The following is a 13998-nucleotide window of genomic DNA, read 5'->3' as shown; positions in this document are numbered from 1 at the left end:
GTGGTTTGGAAGGAATCAGTGACAGTGGCTGTGTGATCCCAAATCTGGGATTAAGGGGCTCTTTTCCAAGTTTAAAAGGAAAAACCTTCAACATTGGCCATGCTGTCAATGAAGCATGATTTGTGCCGCAAACAAAACAACTGTTAACTTGGAGGACCACCGCGCCACCTTCCTGTTCAAATGAGCCGAGCACAACAATGTAAGTCCAAAAATGTACTGTATGCTACTTCATAAATGCTGTAACATGCCAGGGAGATGTGTATACTGTAGCTAAGAAAGTAATACTAAGTGTATGTTGTGTAGTAAGATGTTAGTAGCCCATGTGCCTCACCCCAATAATTTGGTCTATTTACCCTTCATAATTTCACCTACTGTTCTGACTGTTCTACTGTAGCCTATAACCTGTTTTAGAGAAATGTACTCATCGAATATTGTAAGAGCTTTCATTGTCTGCTTATATGCCCCTTTTATTTGTCCTACAGTTCTAACTTGGTGTACAGGGAGAGCACTGTAAGAACGCCCATGTTCTGAATTCTGTCGCTGTACATTTCAAAAGTGCTAAACAAATAGTTATATTGACTAACGTTATGTCTGTCCTAGCTCGCTCATTGTCTTTATCGAAATTACAGATTGCCTCTTATCTGCTTGTCGTCCCCTTATGCCATAGTTTGTAAATCTCAAAAGCTAGGATATGCATACAGTTGGTAGTATTGGATATAAAACACTCTAAAGTTTCCAAAACTGTTAAAATAATGTCTGTGACTATAACAGAACTGATATGGCATGTAGCTAACTACTATAACTAAAGCGCGAGCGAAAGTCTAAATACAACCAGGCCTCATCATTACAATACGTTTGAGCTCGAATCAGACATTTGTAACGCAACATGGTCGTTGGAGTAACCATGTTGAGTGGTGAGCTCAACAACAACAAAAATTCCGGATGGATTCTCCTCTGGTTTTTCATCGCCCCACCTAGATTTACATGCTAAAATCGCCACTGAGCCAAGTTAGGCTTTTAAATGATGTAAGACACTTGTATTTTCATGAATGTTTAATATTACGAATTTTGAATTTGGCGCGCTGCAATTTCACCGGATGTTGACGAGGTGGGGCGCTAGCGGCATGCCTATCCCAAAGAGGATTTATTTCATTGATTTCTACGTCGGACATAAATGAGCGTTTGCATCAGGCCAGCTTTCTCTCAGGACAAAAAAAATCTATTTTAACTTTACCAGTTGTCTGTGTGGTAGGTCCTTTGAAGGTAGGAATGTGAGACAATATATCCACAGGAAAGTATATTTACATAAACTTTTCAAAGCACTATTAGTGCCTATAGTGCATAAGATATATACAGTCGTGGCCAAAAGTTTTGAGAATGACACAAATATTAATTATCACAAAGTTTGCTGCTTCAGTGTTTTTAGATATTTTTGTCAGATGTTACTATGGAATACTGAAGTATAATTACAAGCATTTCATAAGTGTCAAAGGCTTTTATTGACAATTACATGAAGTTGATGCAAAGAGTCAATATTTGCAGTGTTGACCCTTCTTTTTCAAGACCTCTGAAATCCGCCCTGGCATGCTGTCAATTAACTTCTGGGCCACATCCTGACTGATGGCAGCCCATTCTTGCATAATCAATGCTTGGAGTTTGTCAGAATTTGTGGGTTTTTGTTTGTCCACCCGCCTCTTGAGGATTGACCACAAGTTCTCAATGTTAAGGTCTGTGGAGTTTCCTGGCCATGGACCCAAAATATCGATGTTTTGTTCCCCGAGCCACTTAGTTATCACTTTTGCCTTATGGCAAGGTGATGCCTTTTCCATCATGCTGCCTTTTCCATCATGTTGGAAAAGGCATTGTTTGTCACCAAACTGTTCCTGGATGGTTGGGAGAAGTTGCTCTCGGAGGATGTGTTGGTACCATTCTTTATTCATGGCTGTGTTCTTAGGCAAAATTGTGAGTGAGCCCACTTCCTTGGCTGAGAAGCAACCCCACACATGAGTGGTCTCAGGATGCTTTACTGTTGGCATGACACAGGACTGATGGTAGCGCTCACCTTGTCTTCTCCGGACAAGCTTTTTTCCGGATGCCCCAAACAATTCGAAAGGGGATTCATCAGAGAAAATGACTTTACCCCAGTCCTCAGCAGTCCATCCCTGTACCTTTTGCAGAATATCAGTCTGTCCCTGATGTTTTTCCTGGAGAGAAGTGGCTTCTTTGCTGCCCTTCTTGACACCAGGCTATCCTCCAAAAGTCTTCGCCTCACTGTGCATGCAGATGCACTCACACCTGCCTGCTGCCATTCCTGAGCAAGCTCTGTACTGGTGGTGCCCCGATCCCGCAGCTGAATCAACTTTAGGAGACAGTCCTGGCGCTTGCTGGACTTTCTTGGGTGCCCTGAAGCCTTATTCACAACAATTGGACTGCTCTCCTTGAAGTTCTTGATGATCCGATAAATGGTTGATTTAGGTGCAATCTTCCTGGCAACAATATCCTTGCCTGTGAAGCCCTTTTGTGCAAAGCAATGATGACGGCACGTGTTTCCTTGCAGGTAACCATGATTGACAGAGGAAGAACAATGATTCCAAGCACCACCCTCCTTTTGAAGCTTCCAGTCTGTTATTCAAACTCAATCAGCATGACAGAGTGATCTCCAGCCTTGTCCTCGTCAACACTCACACCTGTGTAAATGAGAGAATCACTGACATGATGTCAGCTGGTCCTTTTGTGGCAGGGCTGAAATGCAGTGGAAATGTTTTTGGGGGGATTCAGTTCGTTTGCATGGCAAAGAGGGACTTTGCAATTCATCTGATCACTCTTCATAACATTCTGGAGTATATGCAAATTGCCATCATACAAACTGAGACAGCAGACTGTGAAAATTAATATTTGTGTCATTCTCAAAATTTTTGGCCACAACTATACATAAAGTATATCATACAGTACATTCAAAGTAGACCTCTTCACTTTTTCCACATTTTGTTACGTTACAGCCTTATTCTAAAATGGATTCAATTAATTGTTATTCTCATCAATCTCCACACATTACCCCATAATGACAAAGCAAAAACAAGTTTTTCAATTTTTTTGCAAATTTATAAAAATAAAAACAGAACTACCTTATTTCTATAGTATTCAGACCCTTTGCTATGAGACTCGAAATTGAGCTCAGGTGCATCTTGTTTCCATTGATCATCCTTGATGTTTCTACAACTTGATTGGAGTCCAGCTGAGGTAAATTCATTTGATTGGACATGATTTGGAAAGGCACACACCTGTCTATATAACGTCCCACAGTTGACAGTGCATGTCAGCAAACAAAAACAAGCCATGAGGTCAAGGGAATTGTGTCGAGGCACAGATCTGGGGAAGGGTACCAAAACATTTCTGAAGCATTGAAGGTTCCCAAGAACACAGTGGCCTCCATCATTCTTAAATGGAAGAAGTCTGGAACCACCAACACTCTTCCTAGAGCTGGCTGCCTGGCCAAACTGAGCAATTGGGGGAGAGCATTGGTCAGGGAGGTGACCAAGAACCCGATGGTCACTTTGACAGAGCTCCAGAGTTCCTCTGTGGAGATTAGAGAACCTTCAAAAAGGACAACCATCTCTGAAGCACTCCACCAATCAGGCTTTTGTGGTAGAGTGGCCAGACGGAAGCCACTCCTCAGTAAAAGACCCATGACAGCCCGGTTGGAGTTTGCTAAAAGGCACCTAAAGGACTCTGACCATGAGAAACAAGATTCTCTGGTCTGATGAAACCAAGGATGAACTCTTTGGCCTAAATGCCAAGCGTCACGTCTGGAGGAAACCTGGCACCATCCTTAAGGTGACGCGTGGTGGCAGCATCATGCTGTGGGGATGTTTTGCAGGGATTGGGAGACTAGTCAGGATCGATCAAAAGATGAACAGAGCAAAGTACAGAGAGATCTTTGATGAAAACCTGCTCTAGAGTGCTCAGGACCTCAGACTTGGGTGAAGGTTCACCTTCCAACAGGACAATGACCCTAAGCACACAGCCAAGACAATATAGGAGTGGCTTCGGGACAAGTCCCGGACATGAACCCGATCGAACATCTCTGGAAAGACCTGAAAATAGCTGTGCAGCGACCACTCCCCATCCAACCTGAAAGAGCTTGAGAGGATCTGCTGAGAAGAATGGGAGAAACTCCCCAAATACACGTGTGCCAAGCTTGTAGCGTCATACCCAAGAAGACTTGGGGTTGTAATTGCTGCCGAAGGTACTTCAACATAGTACTGAGTAAAGGGTCTGAATAATTCCTTTTTAATTTTAATACATTTGCAAAAATGTATAATCCTGTTTTTGCTTTGTCATTATGGGGTATTGTGTGTAGATGAGGGGGGGGGGGACAATTTAATACATTTTAGAATAAGGCTGTAACGTAACAAAATGTGGAAAAAGTAAAGGGGTCTGTATACTTTCTGAATGCACTGTACATATACGCGTACATGTTGAGCTCGTGCTTCAGGTGCTAGAGATCTGAAGGCGCTAACAGCACTTTGAAAAGTTGCCTTAATTATACTTTCCCGTGGTTATGTTGTCTCACATTCCTACCTGCAGAAGGACTATCCGCACGGACTACCAGCGAAGTTTTATTCAACATTCTGGCTTGTAGAGGTCCAAACGCTCATTTCTACCCGACGTTGAATCCAATGCAGTTCAATGTCGGATCTCCAGGTTACTCTCCCCATAGACTCATCTTGAACCTAACCTAGGTGCATTCATATAATACAAATATTATAGAATATGGTATATTCAGTGGTTGTGGGTCCAGGACAGCCACAGGTTGTTAATACCCGTCACTCACCGCCTTTTCTCTTCTCTGATGTATCAAGCCACCACACACAACCCCTAGGTCATCATCAGTGCAATAACCTAGGTCAGCTGATGTGACATTATCTATCCTTGTTACAGAGCAAGATGTTAGGACAATGGCTACATAAATATGAACAATGTTAACCTGTTATGGCTAGGGGGCAGTATTTTCACGGCCGGATAAAAACGTACCCGATTTAATCTGATTATTACTCCTGCCCAGAAACTAGAAAATGCATATAATTATTAGCTTTGGATAGAAAACACTCCAAAGTTTCTAAAACTGTTTGAATGGTGTCTGTGAGTATAACAGAACTCATTTGGCAGGCCAAAACCTGAGAAGATTCCTTACAGGAAGTGCCCTGTCTGACCATTTCTTGCCCTTCTTGATTATCTCTATCCATTACAGGGGATCTCTGCTGTTACGTGACACTTCCTACGGCTCCCATGGGCTCTCAGAAGGAGGCAAAAAGCTGAATCGTGGCTTTGCAGGCTCTGGCTGAAAAAAAAGTAGCGCGTTTGGATAGTGACTGGTCACAGTACTGTGAGACTCAGGCTCGTGCACGAGGGGATCCCATGCTTTTATTTTCTCTCTCTTTGTACGTATACACGCTTTCCCGGTCTGAATATTATCGCTTTTTTACGAGAAAAATTGCATAAAAATTGATTTTAAACAGCGGTTGACATGCTTCGAAGTACGGTAATGGAATATTTAGAAATCTTTTGTCCCGAAATGCGCCATGCTCGTGACCCTTATTTACACTTGGGATAGTGTCTTGAACGCACGAACAAAACGCCGCTATTTGGATATAACAATGGATTATTTTGAACCAAACCAACATTTGTTATTCAAGTAGCAGTCCTGGGAGTGCATTCTGACGAAGAACACCAAAGGTAATCAAACTTTTCTAATAGTAAATCGGAGTTTGGTCAGGGCTAAACTTGGTGGGTGTCTAAATAGCTAGCCGTGATGGCTGGGCTATCTACTCAGAATATTGCAAAATGTGCTTTCACCGAAAAGCTATTTTAAAATCGGACACCTCGATTGCACAAAGGAGTTCTGTATCTATAATTCTTAAAATAATTGTTATGCTTTTTGTGAACGTTTATCGTGAGTAATTTAGTAAATTCACCGGAGGTTTGCTAGTATGCTAGTTCTGAACGTCACATGCTAATGTAAAAAGCTGGTTTTTGATATAAATATGAACTTGATTGAACAAAACATGCATGTATTGTATAACATAATGTCCTAGGTGTGTCATCTGATGAAGATCATCAAAGGTTAGTGCTGCATTTAGTTGTGGTTTTGTTTATTGTGACATTATATGCTAGCTTGAAAAATGGGTGTCTGATTATTTCTGGCTGGGTACTCTGCTGACATAATCTAATGTTTTGCTTTCGCTGTAAAGCCTTTTTGAAATCGGACAGTGTGGTTAGATAAAGGAGAGTCTTGTCTTTAAAATGCTGTAAAATAGTCATATGTTTGAAAAATGGAAGTTTTTGTATTTTTGAGGAATTTGTAATTCGCGCCACGCCTATCATTGGATATTGGAGCAGGTGTTCCGCTAGCGGAACGTCTAGATGTAAGAGGTTAACGAGAGTCTTATCTTTCAAATGGTGTAAAATAGTCATATGTTTGAGAAATTGAAGTTATAGCATTTTTTTGTTATTTGTATTTCGCGCCACGCGATTCCACTGGCTGATGATTAGGGTGGGACGCAAACGTCCCACTGGCCCAGAGAGGTTAACGACAATCCACATTTCTCACCCTCAGATGGTAACCTGCTGGAAAGTGATACTATTCAGTTGGAAGACGGTACTACAGCCTACATCCACCAGGTCACTGTACAGCCGAAAGGTCATTCTACACCCTCAGAACCACATCTCTGCTGGAGGGTTTGTGAATAACCTTGTCTGTGTTCTGTGAGACCATGTCGCTCCTGATGCTGGCTGTTCTCCTGTCCTCTCTTCAGAGCCCCTGGCCTTTGAGGACGGCCAGGCAGTTCAGCTCGAGGACAGGACCACCGCATACATCCACCACACACCCAAAGGTATATTAACATCAAACCTGGGCCAGATACTGCGTTCACCACTCTTGGAAAGGTTGGCTTGGTGAAAGCAATAGAGTTGTCACCTTGTTTTCTTTGGTCCAGTCCCTCACACATCAGTTAGTATTACTTCTCAAAAAGATGGAAGGAAAGGGATCTCGAACATCCACAAACCGAGCCCCTAACCTCTAACCCCTGCAGAAGGGTATGACCCCAATGCTGTGGAGGCAGTGCAGCTGGACGATGGCAGCGCAGCGTACATCCACCACCCCTTGGGCTTGCAGGTTGGCAGCACCATCCTGACTCTGCAGCCAGGAGGCACCCTGGCGGAGCTGGCTGCGGACGACACCGTGGACGTGGACACCATCACCACGCTGGAGAACTATGCCAAGGTCTCTCTCTTTCAGTCTGTTCTATCACTCTCTCATTTCACATGTCCCTGCTTTGTGTGCATTCGTTCTGTCTCTTTTTCAGTTATTTCTCTTGCAAGCTCTGTTTTTCTTCCCCTGTCTCTTTTTTTCTTGCTCTCGCTCTCATAATAAGGGGTTGTACTTGTTGTGGTGACATAAACAGTGTAGGACTTTGATTCATTATAACTCCAACTCTCCACTCTCCCATTTTCTCCCTAGATGACTGGGTCAAAGGTGGAGGTGGATGAGATCATGAACTGTACCAATGGACTCCAGGATATAGAGCCCATCGTACAGGGGTTCCCCTAAGGGTGAGCAGACATCTGAGGAGACTTTCAGCTGTGACTACGAGGGCTTTGGACGCCTCTACACCACACACACTCTCCGCCCAACCCTTTTCAGTTAGTGTACCCCCTCGTGCATTTTACCAGTGGTGTCATGAGTCTTCTCAAGTACCCCCTGTGGATAGGCCAATGTCCCCAAGTTGTCCTAGTACCCCTGGTTGGGAACCACTGTTCTACATTACATCACACACACCCTTCACCACAGTCAAATCAAATAAACTATTTTTTGTCACGTACACAGTTTACTGCAGGTATAAAATGGGTATGTATGTGCTTGTGTGTAAGGGTTGAATGTGTGGGGAGTCAAATAGTATCTAAGGCGCAAGTTTGTCTGATTGCCTGGTGGTAGAAACTATTTCGAAGCCTGTTGGTCCGAGACCCGATGCTCCGATGCCGTTTGCCAGATGGTAACTAAGTGAACAGTCCGTGACTCATGTGACTGGAGTCCTTGATGATCTTCCTGTGCTTCCCCTGGAGGACAGGGAGCTTGGTGGTGATGCAGCCGGTCAAGATGCTCTTGATGGTGCAGCTGTATAACATCTTGAGGATCTGAGGGGCTATGCCAAATTTCTTTAGTTGCCTGAGGTTGAAGAGGCGCTGAAGCTTTTGACCCTCTCCACTGCAGCCCCGCTGATGCAGATGGGGACGTGCTCCGCCACGTTTACTGTGGTCCACAATCGCCTCCTTGGTTTTGCTGACTTTGAGGTAGAGGCTGTTGTCCTGGCCCCATTCTTCCAGGGCTCTAACCTCCTCCCTGTAGTCTGTCTCATCGTCAGCAATCAGGCCCACCACTTTCGTGTCATCGTGGGTGTACAGTGAGTACAGGAGGGGGCTGAGCACACATCCCTGGGGGCTCCCCGTGTGAGGGTCAGCGTGGCAGCGGTGTTGTTGCCTTCCCTCACCAGCTGGGGTCTGCCCATCAGGAGGTCCAGGATCCAGTTGCAGAGGAAGTTGTTCAGACCCCGGGCCTGAGCTTAATGAGCTTGAAGGGGACTATGGTGTTGAAAACGATGCTGTAGTCAATGAACAGCATTCTCACATAGGTATTCCTCTTGTTCAAGTGGGATAGAGCCGAGTGCAGCGCAATGACGATTGCTTTGTCCGTGGAGCTATTGGAGTGATATGCATATTGTAGTGGGTCCAGTGTGTCAGTTAAGGTGGAGCTGATGTGGTCCTTGACTAGCCTCTCAAAGCACTTCACGATGACAGAAGTCAGTGCTACAGGGCGATAGTCATTTAGGCAAGTTACCTTTGTTTGCTTGGAGACCGGAACAGTGGCGGACATCACGAAGCATGTGGGGATTACAGACTGGGATGGGAAGAGGTTGAGTATGTCCGTAAACACTCCAGCCCGCTGGTCTGCGGCATGCTCTGAGGACGCGGCCTGGGATATCGTCTGGGCCGGCTGCCTTACGAGTATTCACACGCTTAAGTCTTACTCACGTTGGCCATAGAGATCGACAGCATACAGTCCCTTTGAACACCGGGGCCCCTCGTAGGAAGATTGGTATTTTTTTTTTACCTCCGAGTCAGCAGAAAAAGTGTTTTAGCTGGTCTGGGAGAGGGGAATCAGTGTTTGCCACACAGCTGGCTTTATAAGCCGCAATCGTGTGTAGTCCTTTCCCACATGCGTCGCCACCTCAAGATACCAAACACCACACACTTGTTACCACGTGACAAGATGTGAATGTTATACTAACGTTGCCCCCTGTCTTGTCAGGTGCATAAGCAGGCTCACACAGATGTCCGGCCATACAGGTGTGACGTGTGGAAAGGCGTTCACCACAGGTTACGGGGTGAAGAGTCACCTGCGAACACACACTGGAGAGAAACCATACAAGTGTCCTGAAGACATATGCTTCAAGGCCTTCAAAACCTCCCGAGACCTCCAGAAACACGTCCGCACACACACAGGTAGCAGGACACACACACACTGCATCTTTCCCCCACCACTTCTTTCCTTCGTTTTCCCCCCCTCCTCTTTTTCAGTCACTTTCTCTTTCCCTCAGTCTCCTCATATCTCTGTACTTCTCCACTGTGTGTAGAAAACATTAGGAATGACTGCTCTTTCGGTAACACAGACTGACCAGGTGAAAGCTATGATCTCTTATTGATGTCACCTGTTATATCCACTTCAATCAGTGTAGATGAAGGAGAGGAGACAGGTTAAAGAATGATTTTTAAGCTTTGAGACATGGATTGTGTATGTGTGCCATTCAGAGCAAGACAATATATGTAAGTGCCTTTGAACAGGGTATGGTAGTAGGTGCCAGGCGCACCGGTTTGAGCGTGTCAAGAACTGCAGCGCTGCTGGGTTTTTCACGCTCAACAGTTTACCGTGTGTATCAAGAATGGTCCACCACCCACCCAAAGGACATCCAGCCAACAACAGGCCAGTGATCGAAAACGGGTCATTGATGAAAGAGGAAAAAGGAGGCTGACACGAATTGTGCAGAGCAACAGACAGGCTACAGTTAGTCAACTGACAGTCCAGTACAACATTAGTGCCCAAAGACCCATCAAATAATGCACAACTCGTTGTACCTTGACACGAATGGGGTATGGCAGTCGATGACCTGAGTTTCACTTCCTTCAGCAAAAAAAACAAGAAAATGCTGCTGCAGTGGGCTAAGGAACGAAAACACTGGACACTGAAGAATTAGAAAAACATTGCCTGGTCTGATTAATCCCGGTTGCTGCTGTTTCATGCTGATGGGAGGACTAGGGTATGGAGAACACCACGAGTCCTTGCATATCTGTTATGCCGCGTGTCATCATTGCAGGCTGGTGGTAAGTTGTGGGGTGTGTTTTCAAGGCACACGTTGGGCCCCTTGATAAATGTGAAGCAGCGTTTGAATGCCACAGCATATCTGAACACCGTTGCCAATCAGGTGCATCCCTTCATGGCGGCAGTGTATCCATCTGCGAATTGAGTTTTTCAGCAGGATAATGCCCCATGCCACAGGGCTAGGATTATCCAGGAATGGTTCAACGAACATGACAGTGTATTCAGCTTACTGCAGTGGCCTGCCCAGTTACCAGATCTCAATCCAATTGAGCATCTATGGGATGAGATGGAACGAGCTATTCTGAGTAGAAATCCACTACCAGCCAACTTGACACAACTGTGGGAAGCATTGCAGTCAACATGGGCCAGCATCCCTATAGAAAGATTTTGATACCTTGTAGAGTCCATGCCCCTGATGAATTGTGGCTGTTCAGAGGGTAAAAGGGGGGTTGCAACTCAATATTAGGAAGGTCTTCCTAATATTTTGTACAGCTCAGTGTAGACCTCTTATGCTCCCTCGCACTTTCTCTCCCTCCTTGTTTCCTTCCCTCCTTTTGTTAGATGGGACACTGTTAAAGTGCCCATTCAAGGGCTGTACGTGCTCTCCCCCATATCTCTTTCTTTCCTTCTCTCAATCTCTTTCCCTGACATTTTGTCTTTCTCTCTGTCCGGTGAGAAGCCATTTAAGTGTCCATTTGAGGGGTGTGGTCGTTCCTTCACCACCTCGAACATCAGGAAGGTCCACATCAGAACACACACGGGAGAGCGCCCCTACATGTGCCCTGAACCCTCCTGCGGACGAAGCTTTGCCAGTGGCACCAACTACAAGAACAACACGAGAATTCACACAGGTAGGACGCACCCCAAGATAAAACGCACACTACTAATACCACATGAGAATACACACAGGTGAGCGATTACATGACTGTTTAGTTAGATACTTCACATTAAATAAGTACTCCTCTTTCTCTCTCTCCCCTGCTCCCTCCCTCTTTCTATCTCCCCCTCTCTCCTTTAGGAGAAAAGCCCTACCTGTGTACACAGTACCCGGCTGTGGGAAGCGATTTACAGAGTACTCCAGCCTGTACAAGCGCCATGTGGTTCACACACACTGCAAACCTTACACCTGCATCCACTGTGGCAAGACCTACAGACAGCCCTCCACACTGGCCATGCACAGAGACTTTGAGGCCACAGGGGACAGGGAAGGTATGTAGAGAGACACACACTCTTATAACAAACACCAGCTGTGGACTAATTTCCTCTTGAAGATCTTAACAGTATTCAATTCGTTGAGGGAGTTCTGTTAACCTGAACCGCGGTGCAACGGTCCATGGCCCGTGACGTGAACGGACAAAAGCGGTGAGGGAGGAGCGCCCTTCTCAAATTGAACAATAACCTGCGCCGCTCGGTCATGTTGTCAACAAGGCAGCATGGTGCATCATCCAGAAACATACAATCTATAATGTGAGAACACAGAATCCTACTCATTACTTCATGTGCTCCATCTAGCCTAGGCTACGTCACTTTCGTTTTAAGCCGACTTTGAACGGGGCACCTGGCTCATGAGCGGGAGGCTGCCCGTTTCCAAAACAAATGCAATCACTTTTAACACGGTGCTAACTCCTCTCACCGGAGTAACCCGGGCCCGAATCCCCTCATTCGTTAATGACCCGCCTCTCCGTTTTCTCTTTTGCAAAAGCGATGAATGACCATTCACAGGCCTCCTTCCTGGAAGGGGTGGAGCAGAAAGAGGATGGGTCAGATTCCCAGGACGTCATTGGCTCTCAGGTAGTTCTACTTTCCTATCTAGTGATTTCCACTTGTGTGATATGGGAAAAGGGCATACATTTTCCATTCCCATTCTTTTGATAGCCGCGTGCTCAGTTCTAGTACACGCTGTCACCACAGTCCCAAGCTGTTCTGTTTCTCAGAACTTGCGTGTATTATAAAAACAGTTGGTTCTCTTCTGGCAGGTGGGTCTGTCGGAAGAGGACCTACGGGCGCTTGGCACGGCCCCTACCATGGTAATGTGGGACGGCACAACCTTCTCCCTGCCGACCCAGCAGACGGACATGCCCGCCATGGGACACTGCCACATTACCATGGTTACAGGGGAGGGCAAGGAGCTGCAGCAGGTAGGTTACACGCGCGTACTCCTTAGCCCACACTAGGCTATATGTATGAAGCAGTATTTGCTCTTGCATGTCAATGTTTGTGCTGTAAAGTGGATCATCATGTTTCTGGTGGTTTGTCTTTCATCTCCAGGTTGCCATAGTGACGTCGGATGGTGTTATGACAGGTGGCTCGCAGGGCTCTGGCCCTACCAGCAGGTGGTGCTGCTGGCCACGGATAACGGCACACCGATTGCCTTTCAGGTCAGTTCATGCACACCGAGGTTAAGAACTTGTCGAGTTGCACTCTTAGCATTATAATGTGTGTGTGGCTGGAGGAGCAGCAGACATCGGAGGAGGCCGTCAGCATGGCGACAGCTGCCATCCAGCAGGGAGGGCTGGTTCAGGACGAGGACACCTCAGAGGGGGGCTGCTGAGACACACCTACCCCCAAACAGCACCTTTCCCTGGGTACGACACGGAGCCCGCTCCAACCAGCTCCAGAGCACTCCTGGAGCCCAGCCTCCTGCCACAAACACAGTGTGCGGATCTCAGAACTAATCAGAGAGAGAGAATCCGAGGGCCCGTTGTCATGGAGACTGGGTTAGAATGTTCAGATGTGAGCATGAGCAGATCAATCTTTGTTTGTTTAACCACAATACAGTAGTATACTCATGCTTCTGAGAAGCTGCAGCTCCACTGAAGCTAGCTGGAGTTTAGATTTCACCGCCAATCTTTGTAATCACAATACAATAATCATTATACAATAACTTTTGGTGTGGTTTTGCAACACTGACTGCAATGATTTTTCCAGGACCAGTACTGTGTACTTCTGTGTCTACTCATCAAGCTCTAAAACTTGGAAGTTTTGCTTTGGAGAACACTCTTAAACAGATGTATTCTTTCACTGATGAATCTGCTGTGAGTGATGATGTCGGTCTAAATCGTTGAAGAAATGAACAAAATCACAGAGTCCAATATGATGTCATGCTGTGCTGTATATCTGGACCTGTGCTGAGGTGTAAATTTGTTAATAAATAGTATTTTTTTGTGTGTGCGTGTGTTTGTGGTTCTACCAGACAATTTATCTGGGCATTGTCTTTTCACCACCAGGGGTCAGACTCGCACCTAGAATACCCTGAACAATTACCATGTTTTGGAGGAAGTCCTTGATTCAGACAATTGCTGAATCGAAAAGTTTCTTGACTTCATAAACTGTAGGAAAAAAGTACAGGAAAAGGGCTAATTGCTGCTAATTCTTTCCTAAATGTTACACTTTCCTTTGGGGAATAGATTGTTATGGAGCTGTCCTTTCAGAAAGATAAGATTCTTGTCTTTGATTATCTTGACTGATTTGAGTCTCCCCTAATGTGAAGTTTTGTTTGCGGCATCGTGTACATGTTAAACACAAGACAAAAGCAGTAATGCAACGTAAAACGTCACAGTACAAAC

At 45.5% G+C, this 13998-nt stretch overlaps 1 pseudogene; it reads left to right on the top strand.

The window, feature by feature from the left end:
- Nucleotides 1-886: 886 nt before the first annotated feature.
- LOC106565110 (zinc finger protein 76-like) lies at nt 887-13599 on the top strand (annotated as a pseudogene).
- The last annotated feature ends 399 nt before the right edge of the window (nt 13600-13998 follow it).

Source organism: Salmo salar, chromosome ssa12, assembly GCF_905237065.1.
Source record: "Salmo salar chromosome ssa12, Ssal_v3.1, whole genome shotgun sequence".
Classification (NCBI taxonomy): domain Eukaryota; kingdom Metazoa; phylum Chordata; class Actinopteri; order Salmoniformes; family Salmonidae; genus Salmo; species Salmo salar.
The sequence above is the reverse complement of the archived record's forward strand: the minus strand, read 5'-3'. Positions and strand labels throughout refer to the sequence as shown.